At 38.8% G+C, this 17,724-nt stretch overlaps 1 pseudogene; it reads right to left on the bottom strand.

Moving 5' to 3' along the window:
* Nucleotides 1-10,032: 10,032 nt before the first annotated feature.
* On the bottom strand, nucleotides 10,033-10,958 carry LOC121041101 (olfactory receptor 6C2-like; annotated as a pseudogene).
* Between the last annotated feature and the right edge of the window lie 6,766 nt (nucleotides 10,959-17,724).

The following is a 17,724-nucleotide window of genomic DNA, read 5'->3' on the forward strand; positions in this document are numbered from 1 at the left end:
CACTGCCTTGCACCAAGTCAAGAGGGATTCCACCTGGAGAGAGAGGTATCATAAGAAGCTAGTATTGGAACCTGAAGGAAAACATCCTGGCAAGCCTACTCACATGCACTTTCTTCTTTTACTTAATAATCAATTTGTTAACAGAGAGAACATTTATAGGAAATATCCAATATAGATCTTGTGCTTATAACTTTCTAATTAGAAAGCATATTTACAAAAATGTCAAATAAAAAAATGAAACATAAATCATGTCTGATATGCAGTTTCTCAACAATATTGCCTTGTTGTACAGATTTTATTTGTCTTTATACTGGAGGCAATTATGTTAGTTTTGAGCCCCCACCCCATCCTTATCTTCCTTTGTTTTTCCACACCATGTTGAAATGCTCCATTTTCAAGAAGGATCTGTTACTTAGTATTTTTTTTTTTGTGTTTTAAAATTAAAACTTATTTTTTTAGAGTAATCTTAGGATCACAAGAAAATTGAGGGGAAGATACAGAGATTTCCCACACACCTCCTGCCTTCACAAATGCATAACCTCCTGCATTATCAGCATCCACATCAGAGTGGTACCTTTGTCATGATTGGTGAATCTACATTGAGACATCAGAGTCCATAATTTACATTATGGTTCACCCTTGGTGTTGTACATTTTATAGGTTTAGACAATTGTTTAACTAGTATTTTATGTTGATCATCTTCTGTTATGCTGAATTTTAACAATAGCACATTCTTTTAAAAGCATTAGTTCTGCTCTTTGCACTTTGAATTGTTTCTGAATAGGGAGATAAAAAGTTTAAAATACAAAGATGTAGTTTGTTTTTCACCCTGTGTCCTAGGCAATGAAAGTATTTTTAAGCCAGGTTGGGACTGCTTAGGCAGAGGTTTCCTGAAGTAGTATAAAGAAACTTTTTCTGGAACTTGAATATAAATCCAATTTACATATACTTTATGTATAAGTCCGGTTGTGGTGCTTTGGGTCATGGATAGAGCTCAGAGGGAATGATCTGTGGTATTTGTTTCTTTGCCAGCCTGCTCAGCCTGAGCAGCCCTGTGCACTCAGCCTTCAGAATCTGCATTAGGGTTTATCTTAGTGATCTCTTCTTTGAGCAATTTCTGCTGCTCCCAGCTTCAAATCAACTTTCCTTGCTAATTTACCAACCAGCTCTCTAACCCTACTGCTTCTGTTCTCTGAGTGTTGATATTTGTGACTTGCCCAAGCAACATCCAGAAACAAATAGACACATAATGAACCAATCTTCGTAAATAAATTATAAAGTACCCTACCTTTCTCAATGACACTTGTCACTGTCCATTTCTGCACCTCCCAGGAGTGTTAAGCCTCCCTGTACTCCAACTTACATTTTTTATCCAGAAATCCCATTAGAGAGGTGCTCAGGAAATTCCCCCTCCTTCATGTTAAAACTTAGTCTCATTGAGATTCATATTTCTCTCTCAGCTGCTCTCAGGTTCTGTAAAGGAAGATCCAGTAAATGCATTCTCATTGAGGATATCAATAGTTAATAATAACTTGATATATGGACCTATAATATGTCTTTGTGTTTTAATAGGGGGAATTGATTGTTAAATGAGCAAATTTGGGCATAATTTAAGTGTTTGTAGGGAAATCCTATACACTTTTACACGAGAGCAAAAACGAATTTCTCATGTTTTAAACAGTTGTCCCAGTTATACCCAGTGTATGTTTTCTGAACAGAGAATCAAAATTGCATTAGGTTACTCCTGCATTGCTCAAATAAATCATCTACATTTATTTATCCAAATAAATATCTAATGAGCCTCTGCTATTTATTTATTTATTTAATACAATTTATTGTCAAGTTGGCTAACATACAGTGTATACAGTGTGCGCTTGGTTTCGGAGGTAGATTCCCATGATGTATCACTTACATAAAATACCGAGTGATCATCCCAACAAGTGCCCTCCTCAATGTCCATCACCCATTTTACCCTTTCCCCCTCCCCCCTCCCCCATTCACCCTCAATTTTTTCTCTGTATTTAAGAGTCCCTTATGGTTTACCTCCCCTCATCTTTGTCTGTAACTATTTTTTTTCCCTTCCTGAGCCTCTGTTATTTAAAGAACATCATAACCGAGACTGGAGCTCCAGTCATTAACACGTTGCTTCCCCAAGGAGATTTCAGGCTACCAGTAGGAGACAATATTTCATTTTGGTGCATACTCAGTGACATCGTAACACAAGATAACAGTGAAAATGCAGCTTTGGATTTGGGATGATAACTGCTCCATGCTTGTTCCTTGGCAATCACTCTTAGTTATATTGGTAGCTATTTATATTTTCCTATATTCACTCAGTTTTTCTAGTTTTTTTTTTTCTTTTTATGAAGTTGGCTGTGACATCTGTCATCATAAACTGAGTTAGCAAGGCGTATTGCTCAGGATTCACAGGATTTTGGAACAGAGACAACCTCTCCCCCCCTTAGCTCATAGGAGAAATGACTTACTGGAGGGATGGTATCTTGCCATGTACTTGCCAGGAGAAGACTCTGATAGGTCAAACAGAGTGATGGGTCAGGATCATTTCTCCATTCCTAATTTTTCTCCCTCCCTCCCTTCCACTGTAGAAGAGTTTAAATCTTTATACTGGCTATTGACATTGTAATTCCATTTCTCTTTCTCTTAGGAAGTTCTTAGGATCTAAAATTATTCCTCTATTATCAAAATGTTAATTCTTCTACATTGATAAGAAAGACTGACGAACTCAGTCATATTAGCATTTGACTGATCATGAATTTAATGTTTAAAATGCCTAATATGATAGTGTTAACCTTCAACGACACTGTTTTAAGTCATGAAGCTTGTTGTGACTTTTAATAATGCAGTTAAGCCTGTGGGAGCAGATCCTTTGGATCTAAGACTGCTACATTTTGGTTTTTCCCAGAAATCAATCATACCAACGCTCTCTGTTATATTGGGAAAATTTCTCTGGGAGACTAAAAGTTATTTATTTAGTTTGAATTCAGATCAATTAACATTTGAAACAGTTTCATTAAACAAATAATACAATTTATCACCCTCTTCCCATAAGTAGTGTTTTAATTAATGTTCTCAGTTAGGCCTTGAGGACTTACCTATGCAAAACTACCTACTCTCAGTCACTTTGGAAGTTGGATGAGTGACTGAGAGTCAGTTTATTCCTTCATTGACTGCCTATTACAGGTGACTATATTTGAGAGACTTTGATGCTCCTTATGTTTGGAACAAACCTCACTGAGTCTTCCTTTGGGATGGAGGCTGCCCATGTACTAGAGAGTAGAGATTCAAGAAGAGTAAAAAAAGAGAAAAGTGGCAAAAAGGACCCAAATAACAGAGAATAAGGGGAGGTTCCCTGTAAGTTAATTTATAATACTGCCATTATTTTATTTCTATGACATTAGGGTATTATTGGGTGGCAGTGTCTTTTCCGTTGCCTTTTATTTTTCTCTTTATTAAGAGCTTCCTCAACTCATAGTTATAAATTAACCATGGGAAGAAAATTCTAACTTCATGTTCCTTCAAAATAACAGCATATCAGAAATGATTGTTGACTACTTTTCTGCACTATCAATTATGATGAACTGAATTCCAGATCTTAAAACTGTGTTCACCCTCTGCTCATGTTTGGAGAATTTGGAAAAATATGGCATGACAATTAAGCACTTACTTTTCCAATAGTTCTTTATCTGAGACCCTTGAGGGAACCACAGTTTGAGTTGCATTCAGTTGATGAAGGGTTCTGTGTGTACTTCTGTTCCCACTCTCATATTCCACCTGTCACAACCCCCAGCCTCACCTTCCACACAAGTGTGTGCACACACATGCACTCTCTCACTGGCAAGCCTGACAATTGACTGACCTCTCCTAGACTACCATGGCTTCTGATATTAAGAGCCCAGTTTCAGCCTCCTCTTCTCTCACCAAGTCTAAAATAGCACCAGATACCAGATTTCCCAGTCATTCTGTTAGTTTAAAGGAAGAAAAGATGCAGAGGTAAAGGAAGTTTCTCTCTAGTTTTGTCAGAGGGGCACATTTGATCTTCCTGGGCAGGGAGGCAGGCTTCCCTGCAAATTCTATAGTAGCATCATTTCTTTTATATGTTAGTATGTTACCAGTGCACAGGGAACATCTGAGTGAACAAGATAGTCCTTGGTGACCCAGTTTTAAAAATTACTAATGAATTGGTGGCAGTATAATCAACAATGTAAAAACACATGCAGCAATGGGAACAATGTCCTCAGAGACCTTGAGGATGGTCTGATGTCATCTGAATTCCATTTTGATTTCTTTGTTGAATCTTTATATTTCTCCTAGAACTAGACACTCTGGCACTTTATATATATATATATATATATATATATATATATATATATATATATAATGTATTATTTTTGATATAAATCTTAAAGTAAAAAGAAGCTATCCTCATTTTACAGAAGTAACTGAAGAGCAGACAAATGATTGGTCAGGAGTGCCTGGGTGGCTCAGTCAGTTGAGCGTCTGACTCATGATTTCGACTCAGGTCATGATCCTAGGGTGGTGGGATTGAGCTCTGCGTTGAGCCTGCATCGGGCTCCATCTGCTTAAGATTCTCTCTCCCTCTCTCTACCCTGCTTTCTCTCTCTCTCTCAAAGACAAACAAACAAAATTAAAAAAACAAAACCAACCAAACAAAAAATGACTGGTCAGAATGTCCCACAGTGGTGGTGCAGGTTTTGGATAAAAGTTTATCTGAATACAAATATCCTTCTTTCCTCATGCTACTCTAACTACTTGTCCTAATATTTAAGAGACTTACCCATATTTAAATGTCAAACTTGATGTTCTCTTAGTGCTACCTGGCCTTTCTTTTCATCACTTCTCCTTCTACGTAAGACTTTTCAGGTAGCCAATGAAACTACTCTTGGAGGTTGAAGCACTGGAGTTTTGCATCCCAAATACTGGATAAAAAAATTGCCTGGTTCCAGGATATGTTTTTGATTTTGCTATAGTTTATTACTGCCCAGCGAACTTGAATAGATCTTTTTCTTTGACTCTCTTTGCTGTCACTTCTGTTGCTGTTCCTATTGATCCTGGTGTCACACGATGGAACAGAGGTGTGTTCCTCCTGTCCCCACGGAAGCAGGTGTCTTTGCTGTCCCTGTACTAGATCCACCCATTGCTCCTCTGCTGAGGTTTGTCACACTGACTAGCCACATCAGGTCACACTTTTGTCACCCCATGGTTGGCAGAGAGCGATTCAAAATCTTCCCTGGCACGGGGGATAGGCTGGGGAGAAAGGAGATCTCTCTCTATATTTAGAGTTTTTGAAGAACATCCTGATGGGCTGTGGCAGAGACTGGAGATATCCGGTCTGGTGTTTTTCTTCCCATATCCATAGCAACTGAACCTCAATTTTATACAGGGGGCAAAGTGCCTGGATGAAATTCTATACAGCTATGGCTAAGATTATGGCCAATGATACACATTACAATGATTTTAATCACTATTGTTGCTACAGAGCCATTAATTTCCCTACAAATAGTGCTTTAGGTGCATCCCACAAATTTTGATATTCGTTTTCTAGTTAGGGGTGTTTCTCAGGAAAATTTGTTACTGATTTCTTATTCAATTCCATTTGGCCAGATAATATACTTTGTATCATTTGAATCATTTAAAATTTAATGAGGCTTGTTTTAAAGCCCAAAATATTGTCTAACTTGATAAATATTACCTGGGAATTTTAAAACAGTTCTACTCTTTTTGTTCTTAGGGTGTTCTATAGATGACAGATCATGTTGATGGAGCTAAGACTTCTGTATACTTAATGAATTTCTGGGTTATGATTCAGCTAATTATTGAGACATGCATGCTGACATTTATTACTATAATTCTGGTTTTTTCCTTCTTGCCTGGCAGTTTTATCAGCTTTTGTGTCATGTATTTTTGAAGCTCTTTATTTATTAAAAATGTTTTTCAATGTTTATTTATTTATTTATTTATTTATTTATTTATTTATTTTTGAGAGAGAGAGAGAGACAGAGCACGAGTGGGGAAGGGGCAGAGAGAGAGAGGGAGACAGAATCCGAAGCAGGCACCAGGCTCTGAGCTGTCAGCACAGAACCACACTCAGGGCTTGAACTTGTGAACCATGAGATCATGACCTGAGCTGAAGTCGGAGGCTTAATCAACTGACACACCCAGGCACCCTGAGGCTCTTCATTATATGCATAAGTTTTTAGGGTAGTTAAGGTTTCTTGAAGAATAAACCCCTTTGTCATTGGAAAAAAAACTACGCTTTTATCCTAATTAATATTCTTTGCTTTAATTTACATTGATGTTAATATAGCCACTCCAACTTTTTTTGATTAGTGTTATCATTGTATATATTTTCCCATTTTTAACCCCCCATTTCTGCCTTTATTTTAAAAGTTAGTTTTCTTTAGACAGCTACGAGTTGCCTTGTTTTTTTCCTCCCAATGTGACAATTTCTTTCTTTCTTTCTTTCTTTCTTTCCTTCTTTCTTTCTTTCTTTCTTTTTTAAGTCAAGCATTTATTTGGATAAGAAAGGAGTCCCCAGCACTAGGGTCTGGGGGACTGGCCTGGGTTTCAGGTCTGGGACCCAGCAGCCTGAACAGGCTGGGAGAGGCACTTTTTCTTGCTGAGGTTGGTGAGGGTCTGGGCCTGGTTGGATCAGTAGAGAGCCATGAAGTTCTCTGGAGGAAGGATAGGACCTCTGTTCTCTTCCACCTGGCCCATCGTCAGATAACTGGCTCCTTTCTTCATGCCGGGGGCACTGCTTGCAGGGCAGGCAAAACTTGAGGGGAGTGTCAGTGAGTGCCCAGGGCATGTTCAGGCCTCCAGTTTTGTCAGCACCAATGAGACTGACAGAGAAGTGAGGCCCTCCGCTGGGCGCCGAACCATGGACTGTGCTGTTGGCAGTCACCACCAGGTTGCTGGTTCAAAAGTTGCTCTGTAAGGTGCCTATCTATCCTTTGGGCAGGGGACACGGGGTGCATTGGGGTTCCCCTGGAGCTGCCTGGGTCTCAGATGAGGACTTTCAGTTTCTCCTCAGTGGGAGTCTTGGCTTGGGGTCAGAGTTGGGGAGTGGGGCATCCTCCCCCGGCCCCGGGCCTGCCTTTCTTTGGCAGCACAAAGAGGCAAGTGTCTTGTAAGAGATGGAGAAGCTGTTGGCCATGACATTGAGGTCAGAGATGAGCTGGAGGAGGAGCTTATTCCCTGTGGAGGAGATGGGACCTGAGGCTGTGTCACAGCAGAGATTTGCCTCTTGGCCTCATCGCTGGCTGCTCCGTTGAACATGCTGATGGAGCTGTAGCAGAGTAGGTGTCAGACTCCAGAAGCCAGACTTCCCTGACGTCAGCGAGATCACCTCGTTTGCAGTGACTCATCACAGGTGTAATTTTACATTTTTGGTTTGAGTGCAAATAGTTCTGGGTCTGCTTTTGTTACCCACCAGAGCGAGCTCAGTGCCTGGGATATACCAATTGGTCAATAAATCTTTGCTGGCTGCATGCTGGAGGAGCCAAAGGCAGCCCGTTGCTGGGGGTCGGTATCTGATTTGGAGGCATGATGATGTCCCATTGTGACAATTTCTGCCTTTGAAGTTTGATGTTGACAGAATTTATATTTGATATGATTCTTGATATGCTTGGAATTAAATATAATTTACTATTTGTTTCTTATTAGTACTTTTTCTTTGTTTCTTTTTTCTAATTTTGGGCTTTCTTTGAGATTAATTCCCTTTGATTCCATTTGTCAACCTATTTGTTATAAACATGTGTTATGTTATTTTTGGATTTATTTTTTTTAGTTATTTAAAAATGTTTTATTATTTTTGAGAGAGAGCATGAATGGGAGTGGGGAAGGGGCAGAGAGAGAGGGGAACAGAAGATCCCAAGTGGGCTCTGTACTGACAGCAGCAAGCCCAGTCCAGGCTCGAACTCACAAACTGTGAGATCATGACCTGAGCCGAAGTCCTATGCTCAATCAGCTGAGCCACCCAGGCATCCCTGGTTTCTTTATAGTATACATATTAAACCTATCACAATCTACCTTCATTTAAAGATATATAACTTCATATAATTATATACATACAATATATACACAAGTCATACAAGTGTGACTTCTATGTTTACTCTTCTGCCTTTATGCTACTGCCCTCATACATTCACTTTTACGTATGAACTCCACAAAATAGTGGAGAAATTGCAAGTCTTGTGACTTTTTGGTAGGAATGTAAAATGGTGCAACCATTGTGGAAAACATTATAGAGATGCTTCAAAAAATTAAACATGGAATTACCATAGGATCCAACAATTCTACTTCTCAGTATATACCTAAAAAAATTGAAAGCAGCAGATTAAACCAATATTTGTACACCAATACTCATAACAGTGTTATTCGCTATAATCAAAAGATAGAAGCACCAAAATGTCTACTGACAAATGAATGGATAAAGAAAATGTAGTATATACATGCAAGGAAATGTTATTCAGCATTAAAAAGTAATATAATTCTGACACATGCTACAACATGGATGAAATTAAAGACATTATGCTAAGTGAAATAAGCTGGACACAAAGGTAAATTATTGTATAATTCCACTTAAATGAACTACCTAGTATAGTCAAATTGGTGGAGACAGAAAGTAGAACAGTGGTTGCCAGAGGCTGGATATAGGGGTGATGTGGTGTTATTGTTTAATGGGTGCAGTTTGGAAAGATGAAAAACTTCTGGAGAAAAATGTTGCTACCAATGATATTAGAGAAATCACTGTGTTCTTTTCTAGGATTTTTATGGTTTCAGTTCTCACACTTAGGTCTTTAATCCATTCTGAGTTTATATTTGTGTATGGTTTTAGAAAGTGGTCCAGTTTCATTCTTTTACAGGTAGCTGTTCAGTTTTCCCAGCACCATTTGTTGAAGAGACTGTCTTTTCTTTATTCTTACCTCTTTTGTTATAGATTAATTTACTTAAGGTGTGAGTTTATTTCTGGACTCTCTATTGTGTTCCGTTGATCTCTGTATGTTAACTAACTGGAATTTAATAAAAACTTTAAAAAAACCAATGAAAATGAGTAGCACTCTGTTACCTAATAGAATTTTATTATCATTTGGGGTGAATGTTGGTGGTAGGAATAGCAGGGAAGGTAGGAGATGAGATACCATACAAGATCTTGCCATCTAGCTTAGACATGAGTCAAGCACCCATTAAATGTTGATGTGTAGAAATATCCATAATACTTTGCAGTCTTCCTATAAGTAGATGGGTTTTGTCACCCCTTGAATGTTGGCTGCCATTATGGCTTGCTTTTACCAAGTGGCTGCTATCATGGAATGTTTTAGTCGAAAATGAGGAATATAAGAACTGTAACTTTGGTTGTTTTTTTTTTGAAGTATCTGGAGACCTTGCAGAAAGAAAAGTGATTATCTCAGGATTTTAAATTTCCATCTCAAGGTATGAAAAAGGAGTTAGGAAACTATGACTTCCCTAAAAAAAAAAAAAACAACCAAAAACCTGTATCTCCTGTAACTACAGGATTGAAACTTTTGGAAACGCAACCAAGTCTAATCTTGTGGATGAGTTAATTTTGATGCAAATTGAATTCACAATCTCCAGGGGTTACTAGAGGGCACAGGTTAGTAGATTTTACTGAAGCCCCAGAGAAGCAGACACTTATTATCCTGTTCAAGGGTTTGATCTCTTCTTGTCTGAAAAACATGTAATGACCTCTTTTGAGGTCATTTAAACTTGTTCAAGACTCACCCCACTTTATCTCATTGCTTGGTGTCCAACAACAAACTCAAGTTCAAACAGACTCCAGGGTATTGTAAACACACTATGACCTAGAAAAAGGTAATATATACACCAAAAAAATTTGGAGACAGTAAATTTGTATCAACAAAAACCTGTGGAATATCTATGGGAATAGATCACAAATGTTTTGGAATCAGGATAAAGTGAGAAGTGACATTAGATATCTATTTTTTTAATTTAAAAAATCTTTTTAGTTTTCTAATCCTTTGAAAGAAATGCCATCTTTTTAATTGAGTATTTGAAGGCTTGTTTGACTTGCTTATTCCGTAGTGTGTAAATGAAAGAGTTTATCAATGGGATAACTGAGGTTTTGAGCAATGACACCACCTTATTAATGGCAACTCCTTCCTTTGCTGGTCTGATATAGATGAAGATGCAGCTTCCATAGGCAGATGGAGACTACGATCATGTGGGAAGAACAAGTGAAGAAAGGCTTTTTTCTTTGCTGAGCTGAAGGGAGTCTTAAAATAGTCTTGATGATGTATGTGTAGGACATAATTACCCAGAATAATGTGACTGAGGGTCAGCACAACCATGATTAAAATAAGTTGCTCTACAAATTGGTGTCTGAGCATACAATCTTCAGAAGAGGAGATGCATCACAGCCAAAATTGTCAATGAGATTAGAGTTACTGAAATCTAGCTGGACTCCCAGGCTAAGCGGTGGGAGTATGACAACCCAATCAGCCAACAGCAAAGGACAAACATGGTGCATACTCTTTCACTCATGATGGTACTGTAGTGCAGGGGTTTGCAGATGGCCACATAGTGATCATAGCACATGCAGTTAGAAGAAAAAATTCTGTAGCTCCGATGAGGATGACAAAAAAGAATTGGATGGCACAAGCATCATAGGTAACACTTTTGTCCCCAGTTGTCAGGCTGTACAGGATTCGAGGAACACAGACAGTTGTAAATATTATTTCTAAGATGGAAAAATTCCAAAGGAAAAACTACATGGGTGTTTTGAGGTGAGAGTCAACCAGAGTGAGGAGAATAATGATTAGATTTCCAGCAACAGTGAAAATGTAGGTGAAAAACAGAAATACTGAAAGAAAAACCTGTAGTAGTGGGTCATCTGTCAATCCTAGTAGAATGAATGTTATTGCAGAATGATTTTTCATCACTGTCTTCAGATATATAATGAGTCTGTATTAATAAATCACAAACCTTGAATCTGAGGAATAGAACATAAAAATAATATTTCAATAGCTATATAGTGAAAAGTAGCCCAGCAGGCCAGTAGAAGCACATTTTGACACTTTTATTTGATTGTCAGTAATCTGATGTTAGAAGTGATTGCATTGTACTTCATTTCCCTGGACTCTGCTTTACCTTGGGCTTCAGAATGTGGTTTATAGAATAGATCCCTCTGGAGTTTCATTTCCACTCCAGTTACAGGAGTGGAAAGTTTTTTTTTTTTTAATGTTTATTTATTTTTGAGAGAGAGAGAGACAGAGCGTGAGTGAGGGAAGGGCAGAGAGAGAGGGAGACACAGAATCCAAAGCAGGCTCCAGGCTCTGAGCTGTCAGCACAGAACCCAATGTAAGGCTTGAACTCATGAACTGTGAGATCATGACCTGAGCTGAAGTTGAATGCTTAACAGACTGAGCCACCCAGGTGCCCCCAGGACCAATTTTAAAGTAGATAGAAAATACCACAAGGATTTCACAGTTCTCTGGGATTAGGGCAGCCTCGGGGATTAAGGCAGTATCCCCAATCCTCAGTGTAGACCAGGAGATCCATGAATGTTAATAAATAGAAAAAATATGTATAAAATTTTTATTTCACCATTTGTCAGGACAGCATATCAGCAAATCATTTTCATATCCTATCATAATATAATACTATCAGTGGCTTGGTTGTATTATTTTCCATGCTTTGCAACACTTGTTCCCTTCAAGTAATTCCTTAATCTCCCCAGCATCCTAGAAAAGCCTTTACTGTGTGGGTGAACTGGGAGAATTACATGAAATTTCTTGAGTCCCACACTACTACAGTATTTCTTCTTTGCTTTCCTTTTATAATAGGCTGAAATATTTGAGTTTTTGGCTCTCCAATATATCAGTTTTATTGGCCTCTGTTTTGTTTCCTTTTCTGAATTCCCATTTAAACATCCATCTGTTGTCTAGAATCCCACCCTTCCCAAGCCCTCCCAGAACACTGACAAGTAGGATGTTCTGATATCCTTCCTAGAAAACAGAATTCTGTCCTTAGGTTTCCATGATCCGTATTGGAGTTCTGTAGTTTAACGCATAGATATTTCAGTTTCCAAATGCCTTCTAAGGCTACTTGCCATCTCTATTAATAACGTAACATCTAGATCCTCCTAGGTGGGCAGACATAGGGGAATACCATTTGGGTAAGGAGTGCCTGCTTTGCCGTGATTCCATTCTCTGAAGACTCACTTTGCCTTTGGTAATGTCACTAATCTTGCTGCCCTTATCAATGCTCCTCAGCACTCTGGCCCAAAGATAGGCTCAGCCTGTGCTTATTTCCCCAAAGAACAGTTATTATCAGGCGTTAATACTTAACACAAATTAAATATGACATGGAGAATACATGAACCTGGTTATTAGGTATGGATATTCTTAAAAGCTGAAAAATCACAATCCATTCTTATGAGTTTCCCTACAAGACTATCTCCCTGTGTTGCTTCTTCTGAGGATCCTGTCAAAGAAACCATTGTCACCATCCTCCATGAAGCTGTTGAGTATTTTTTCATTTCTCACATTTCCTACCTATTCATGTACCCTTCCCAGCAATTGTAGCAATACTGTTCTTCTAAGAAGTACCAGAGTTGGAATTTGAACCAGAAACTGGATTAAAGTTTAAGTGTTTTCAGGAAATCTGTAATTTTAGGATTTGGGGCAATTGCTTATCCTTAATTCTAATAATCACAAATTCATTAAAATGTTAGCTTTTCAAATGTTTCCTAACCACAAACAGTATGTCTGGAGCATCTGTATTTCTTCAGTGAATGACTAGAATGAGGGGCACCTAGGTGGCTCAGTTAGTTAAGTGGCCGACTTCAGCTCATGGTTCCTGAGTTCAAGCCCCGCATCAGGCTCTCTGCTGTCAGCAGGGAGTCTGCTTCAGAACTTCTGTCCCCTTCTCTCTCTGCCCCTCCCTTGCTCATGCTCTCTCTCTCTCAAAAATAAATCAACATTAACAAATAAATGACTAGAATGAAATCTGTTCATGAGGCAGCAATTATTTTGTAATATGAATATTTTTTAATGTTGCTTTAAGATATTCCCTATAAAATACTTTAAGTGTTTTTTCCCTTCCATGCGTAGGGAAGTCATCATTTCTTTTCTATTGAGGAGAGTTGCTGCAGTGTGATAGGGGTTACAGATGCCATCATAGGAAAAGGCTGATGACCTAGGCTTATGGGATAAAGGGTTTGCCTGAGTGTCAGAAGATGAATCTCATGCAGAGATTGCTTTCCTAAACCAAGACATGAAGGTTTCTTAAGAGCCACATCTTTTCACTTAGTGCCACTAATGTTCTTCTCTTCATTTTCTTCTACCTGCATCACCCAGTGCATTCATGTTGGCCAATACACTGACCCCAGTTAATATCACTAGATTATACACTATTATATATCATAACATGTGTCATCAATTCGGTGGAAATGGCTGAAATGAGATTTGTAAATAACTTCACATCATTGGATGATTACTTTAAGAGGAAAAGATCAGGATGAAGAAATTAAATACTGAAGTTTTAAACCATGATTGTTTCATTTCCTGACGTCAGGGATAATTTTAAATTATGGAGATTGTTATTATTTTTCTCTTTAAAGATAATAACGTTACTTGTTTGAATCCTCCATATTAAAATGAGTAGATATTCATTTACTATATTCATCTACAACCAATAAAAAAGTGTAATAAAGAAAGGAAAATCTCCTATAATGACAACACCCACAGTCCATCATTATTATCTTGTATTTATCTACAACCTGTTTGTACATATAATTGTGTTTTGAAGTTACTTATATTTTATAAAAATAATATTATATTGAAAATAACATTTCGTTCTTTCCTTTCTCAACCTCACATTATCCATTCAGTTATTTTCAAAGCACTTATGATGTATTTTCCTCATGTGATTAAATATTCTTCAAATACAATTTTACTTGCTTGTCCTGTCCCATCATATAAGGAAGTAAATCATAAAATTAGTAGTTCTAATATTGAACATTAAGATTGCTTCCATCTGTTGTCTAATGTTTTAGTGGACATTCTGTATATAAATCTTTTTCTCCTCATCAGGTTAATTTCACATTTAAGAACTGGTGGAGACAGAGGAAGATGGCGGTGTAGGTGGACACTGGGCTCACTGCGTCCTGCTGACCACTTAGATTCCACCCATATCTGCCTAAATAACCCAGAAAACTGCCAGAAGACTAGCAGAGCAGACTCTCCAGAACCAAGCATAGATGACAGGCCCAGGGAAGAGGGTAGCAAGGGCAGAGAGGTGGTGCACACTACACGGACTGGTGGGAGGGAGCCCAGGCGGTGGAGGGGCAGCCCTCCTGGCAAGGCGGAATCCCTGAGTCTGTCTTGCAAAAGCGGAGGGGCCGTACTGCATGAGTTCTGACAGCCAGTGGGACTTAACATCTAGAATGTTATAAGTCAACAGCTCTGCTCGGAGAGTGGGAGGGTGAGAGGACACTGGGAGGGACAGTTGTTGAGCCCCAGAGGACAGAGCTCAGCTTGGCGGGGAACAAAGGCACTCACCAGCGCCATATCCCTAGCCCATCCCCCAGCCAAAATCCCAAAGGGAACCAGTTCCCATTAGGGAACTTGCTTGCACTGTGCAAACACCCAACGCTGTGCTTCTGTGGATCCATCCCTCCAATGGGTCTGCCTCCCTCCCAGTGCCACAGGCCCCCTCTTGAAGCAGAACACTAAAGGCAAAGCAAGCTGAGTCTGCCCCTCCCGCCCCCTGCACCTTGCAAATTCACCCTGGCTAATTTGTCAGATCCCAATGAACCAGCACCACAAGCCTGGCAGTGTGCAGGTAGCCCAGACAGGGGCCACACCACTCCACAGTGAGTCATGCCCCTGGAGAGGGGAAGATAACGGACACACCAGTCTGAGTGTGGCCCCAGTGGTGGGCTGGGGGCAGACATCGGATCTGACTGCGGCCCCGCCCACCAACGCAAGTTACTCCAGACAGCACAGAGGAAGAGCCCTGTAGTTCTGCACCACCTCAGGGACTATCCAAAATGATGACACAGAAGTATTCTCCTCAAAAGGAACTCCAGGAAGCAGCGACAGCTAACGAACTGATCAAAAACGATTTAAGCAATGTAACAGAAAATGAATTTAAAATAATAGTCATAAAATTAATTGCTGGGCTTGATAAAAGTATAGAGGATAGCAGAGAATCTATTACTACAGAGATCAAGGACTAAGAAACAGTCATGAGGAGCTAAAAAATGCTATAAATGAGCTGCAAAATAAAATGGAGTTGACCACAGCTTGGATTAAAGTGGCAGAGGAGAGAATAGGTGAATTAGAAGATAAAATTATGGAAAAAGAGGAAGCTGAGAAAAAGAGAGATAAAAAAATCCAGGAGTATGAGGGGAAAATTAGAGAACTAAGTGATGCACTAAAGAGAAATAATCTACGCATAATTGGTATTCCAGAGGAGGAAGAGACAGGGAAAGGTGCTGAAGGTGTACTTGAAGAAATAATAGCTGAGAACTTCCCTGATCTGGGGAAGGAAAAAGGCATTGAAATCCAAGAGGCACAGAGAACTGCCTTCAGACATAACTTGAATCAATCTTCTGCATGACATAGCATAGTGAAACTGGCAAATACAAGGATAAAGAGAAAATTCTGAAAGCAGCTAGGGATAAACGTGCTCTAACATATAAAGGGAGACCAATAAGACTCGTGACAGATCTCTCTACTAAAACTTGGCAGGCCAGAAAAGAATGGCAGGAAACCTTCAATGTGATGAACAGAAAAAAATATGCAGTGGAGAATCCTTTATCCAGCAAGTCTGTCATTTAGAATAGAAGGAGAGATAAAGGTCTTCCCAAACAAACAAAAACTGAAGGAATTCATCACCACTAAAGCAGCCCTACAAGAGATCGTAAGGGGGATCCTGTGAGACAAAGTACCAGAGACATCGCTACAAGCATGAAACCTATGGACATCACAATGACTCGAAACTCATATCTTTCTATAATAACACTGAATGTCAATGGACTAAATGCACCAACCAAAAGACATAGGGTATCAGAATGGATATAAAAACAAGACCCATCTATTTGCTATCTACAAGAGACTCATTTTAGACCTGAGGACACCTTCAGATTGAAAGTGAGGGGATGGAGAACTATCTATCATGCTACTGGAAGTCAAAAGAAAGCTGGAGTAGCCATACTTATATCAGACAAACTAGACTTTAAATTAAAGGCTATAACAAGAGATGAAGAAGGGCATTATATAATCATTACAGGGACTACCCATCAGGAAGAGCTGACAATTATAAATGTCTATGTGCCGAATATGGGAGCCCCCAAATATATAAAACAATTACTCACAAACATAAGCAACCTTATTGATAAGAATGTGGTAATTGCAGGGGACTTTAATACGCCACTTACAACAATGGATAGATCATCTAGACACACGGTCAATAATGAAACAAGGGCCCTGAATGATACACTGGATCAGATGGACTTGACAGATATATTTAGAACTCTGCATCCCAAAGCAATAGAATATACTTTCTTCTCGAGTGCACATGGAACGTTCTCCAAGATAGATCACATGCTGGGTCACAAAACAGCCCTTCATAAGTATACAAGAATTGAGATCATACCATGCATACTTTCAGACCACAATGCTATGAAGCTTGAAATCAACCACAGGAAAAAGTCTGGAAAACCTCCAAAAGCATGGAGGTTAAAGAACACCCTACTAAAGTATGAATGGGTCAACCAGGCAATTAGAGAAGAAATTAAGATATATATGGAAACAAATGAAAATGAAAATACAACAATCAAAATGCTTTGGGATGCAGCAAAGGCAGTCCTGAGAGGGAAATACATTGCAATCCAGGCCTATCTCAAGAAACAAGAAAAATCCCAAATACAAAATCTAACAGCACACCTAAAGGAAATAGAAGCAGAACAGCAAAGATACCCTAAACCCAGCAGAAGAGAAATAATAAATATTAGAGCAGAAATAACAATATAGAATCTACAAAAAATGTACAGCAGATCAATGAAACCAAGAGTTGATTTTTTAAAAAAATAAACAAAATTGATAAACCTCTAGCCAGGCTTCTCAAAAAGAAAATGGAGATGACCCAAATAGATAAAATCATGAATGAAAATAGAATTATTACAACCAATCCCTCAGAAATACAAGCAATTACCAGGGAATACTATAAAAAATTGTATGCCAACAAACTGGACAACCTGGAAGAAATGGACACATTCCTAAACACACACACACTTCCAAAACTCAATCAGGAGGAAATAGAAAGCTTGAACAGACCCATCACCAGTGAAGAAATTGAATCAGTTATCAAAAATCTCCCAACTAATAAGAGTCAAGGACCAGATGGCTTCCCAGGGGAATTCTACCACACATTTAAAGCAGAGATAATACCTATCCTTCTCAAGCTATTCCAAAAAATAGAAAGGGAAGGAAAACTTCCAGACTCATTCTATGAAGCCAGCATTACTTTGATTGCTATCCAGACAGAGACCCAGTAAAAAAAGAGAACTACAGGCCAATATCCTTGATGAATATGGATGTAAAAATTCTCAATAAGATACTAGCAAATCGAATTCAACAGCATATAAAAAGAATTATTCACCATGATCAAGTGGGATTCATTCCTGGGATGCAGGGC

Source organism: Herpailurus yagouaroundi, unplaced genomic scaffold (assembly GCF_014898765.1).
Source record: "Herpailurus yagouaroundi ecotype Mexico unplaced genomic scaffold, PumYag 182, whole genome shotgun sequence".
NCBI classification, from domain to species: Eukaryota; Metazoa; Chordata; class Mammalia; order Carnivora; family Felidae; genus Herpailurus; species Herpailurus yagouaroundi.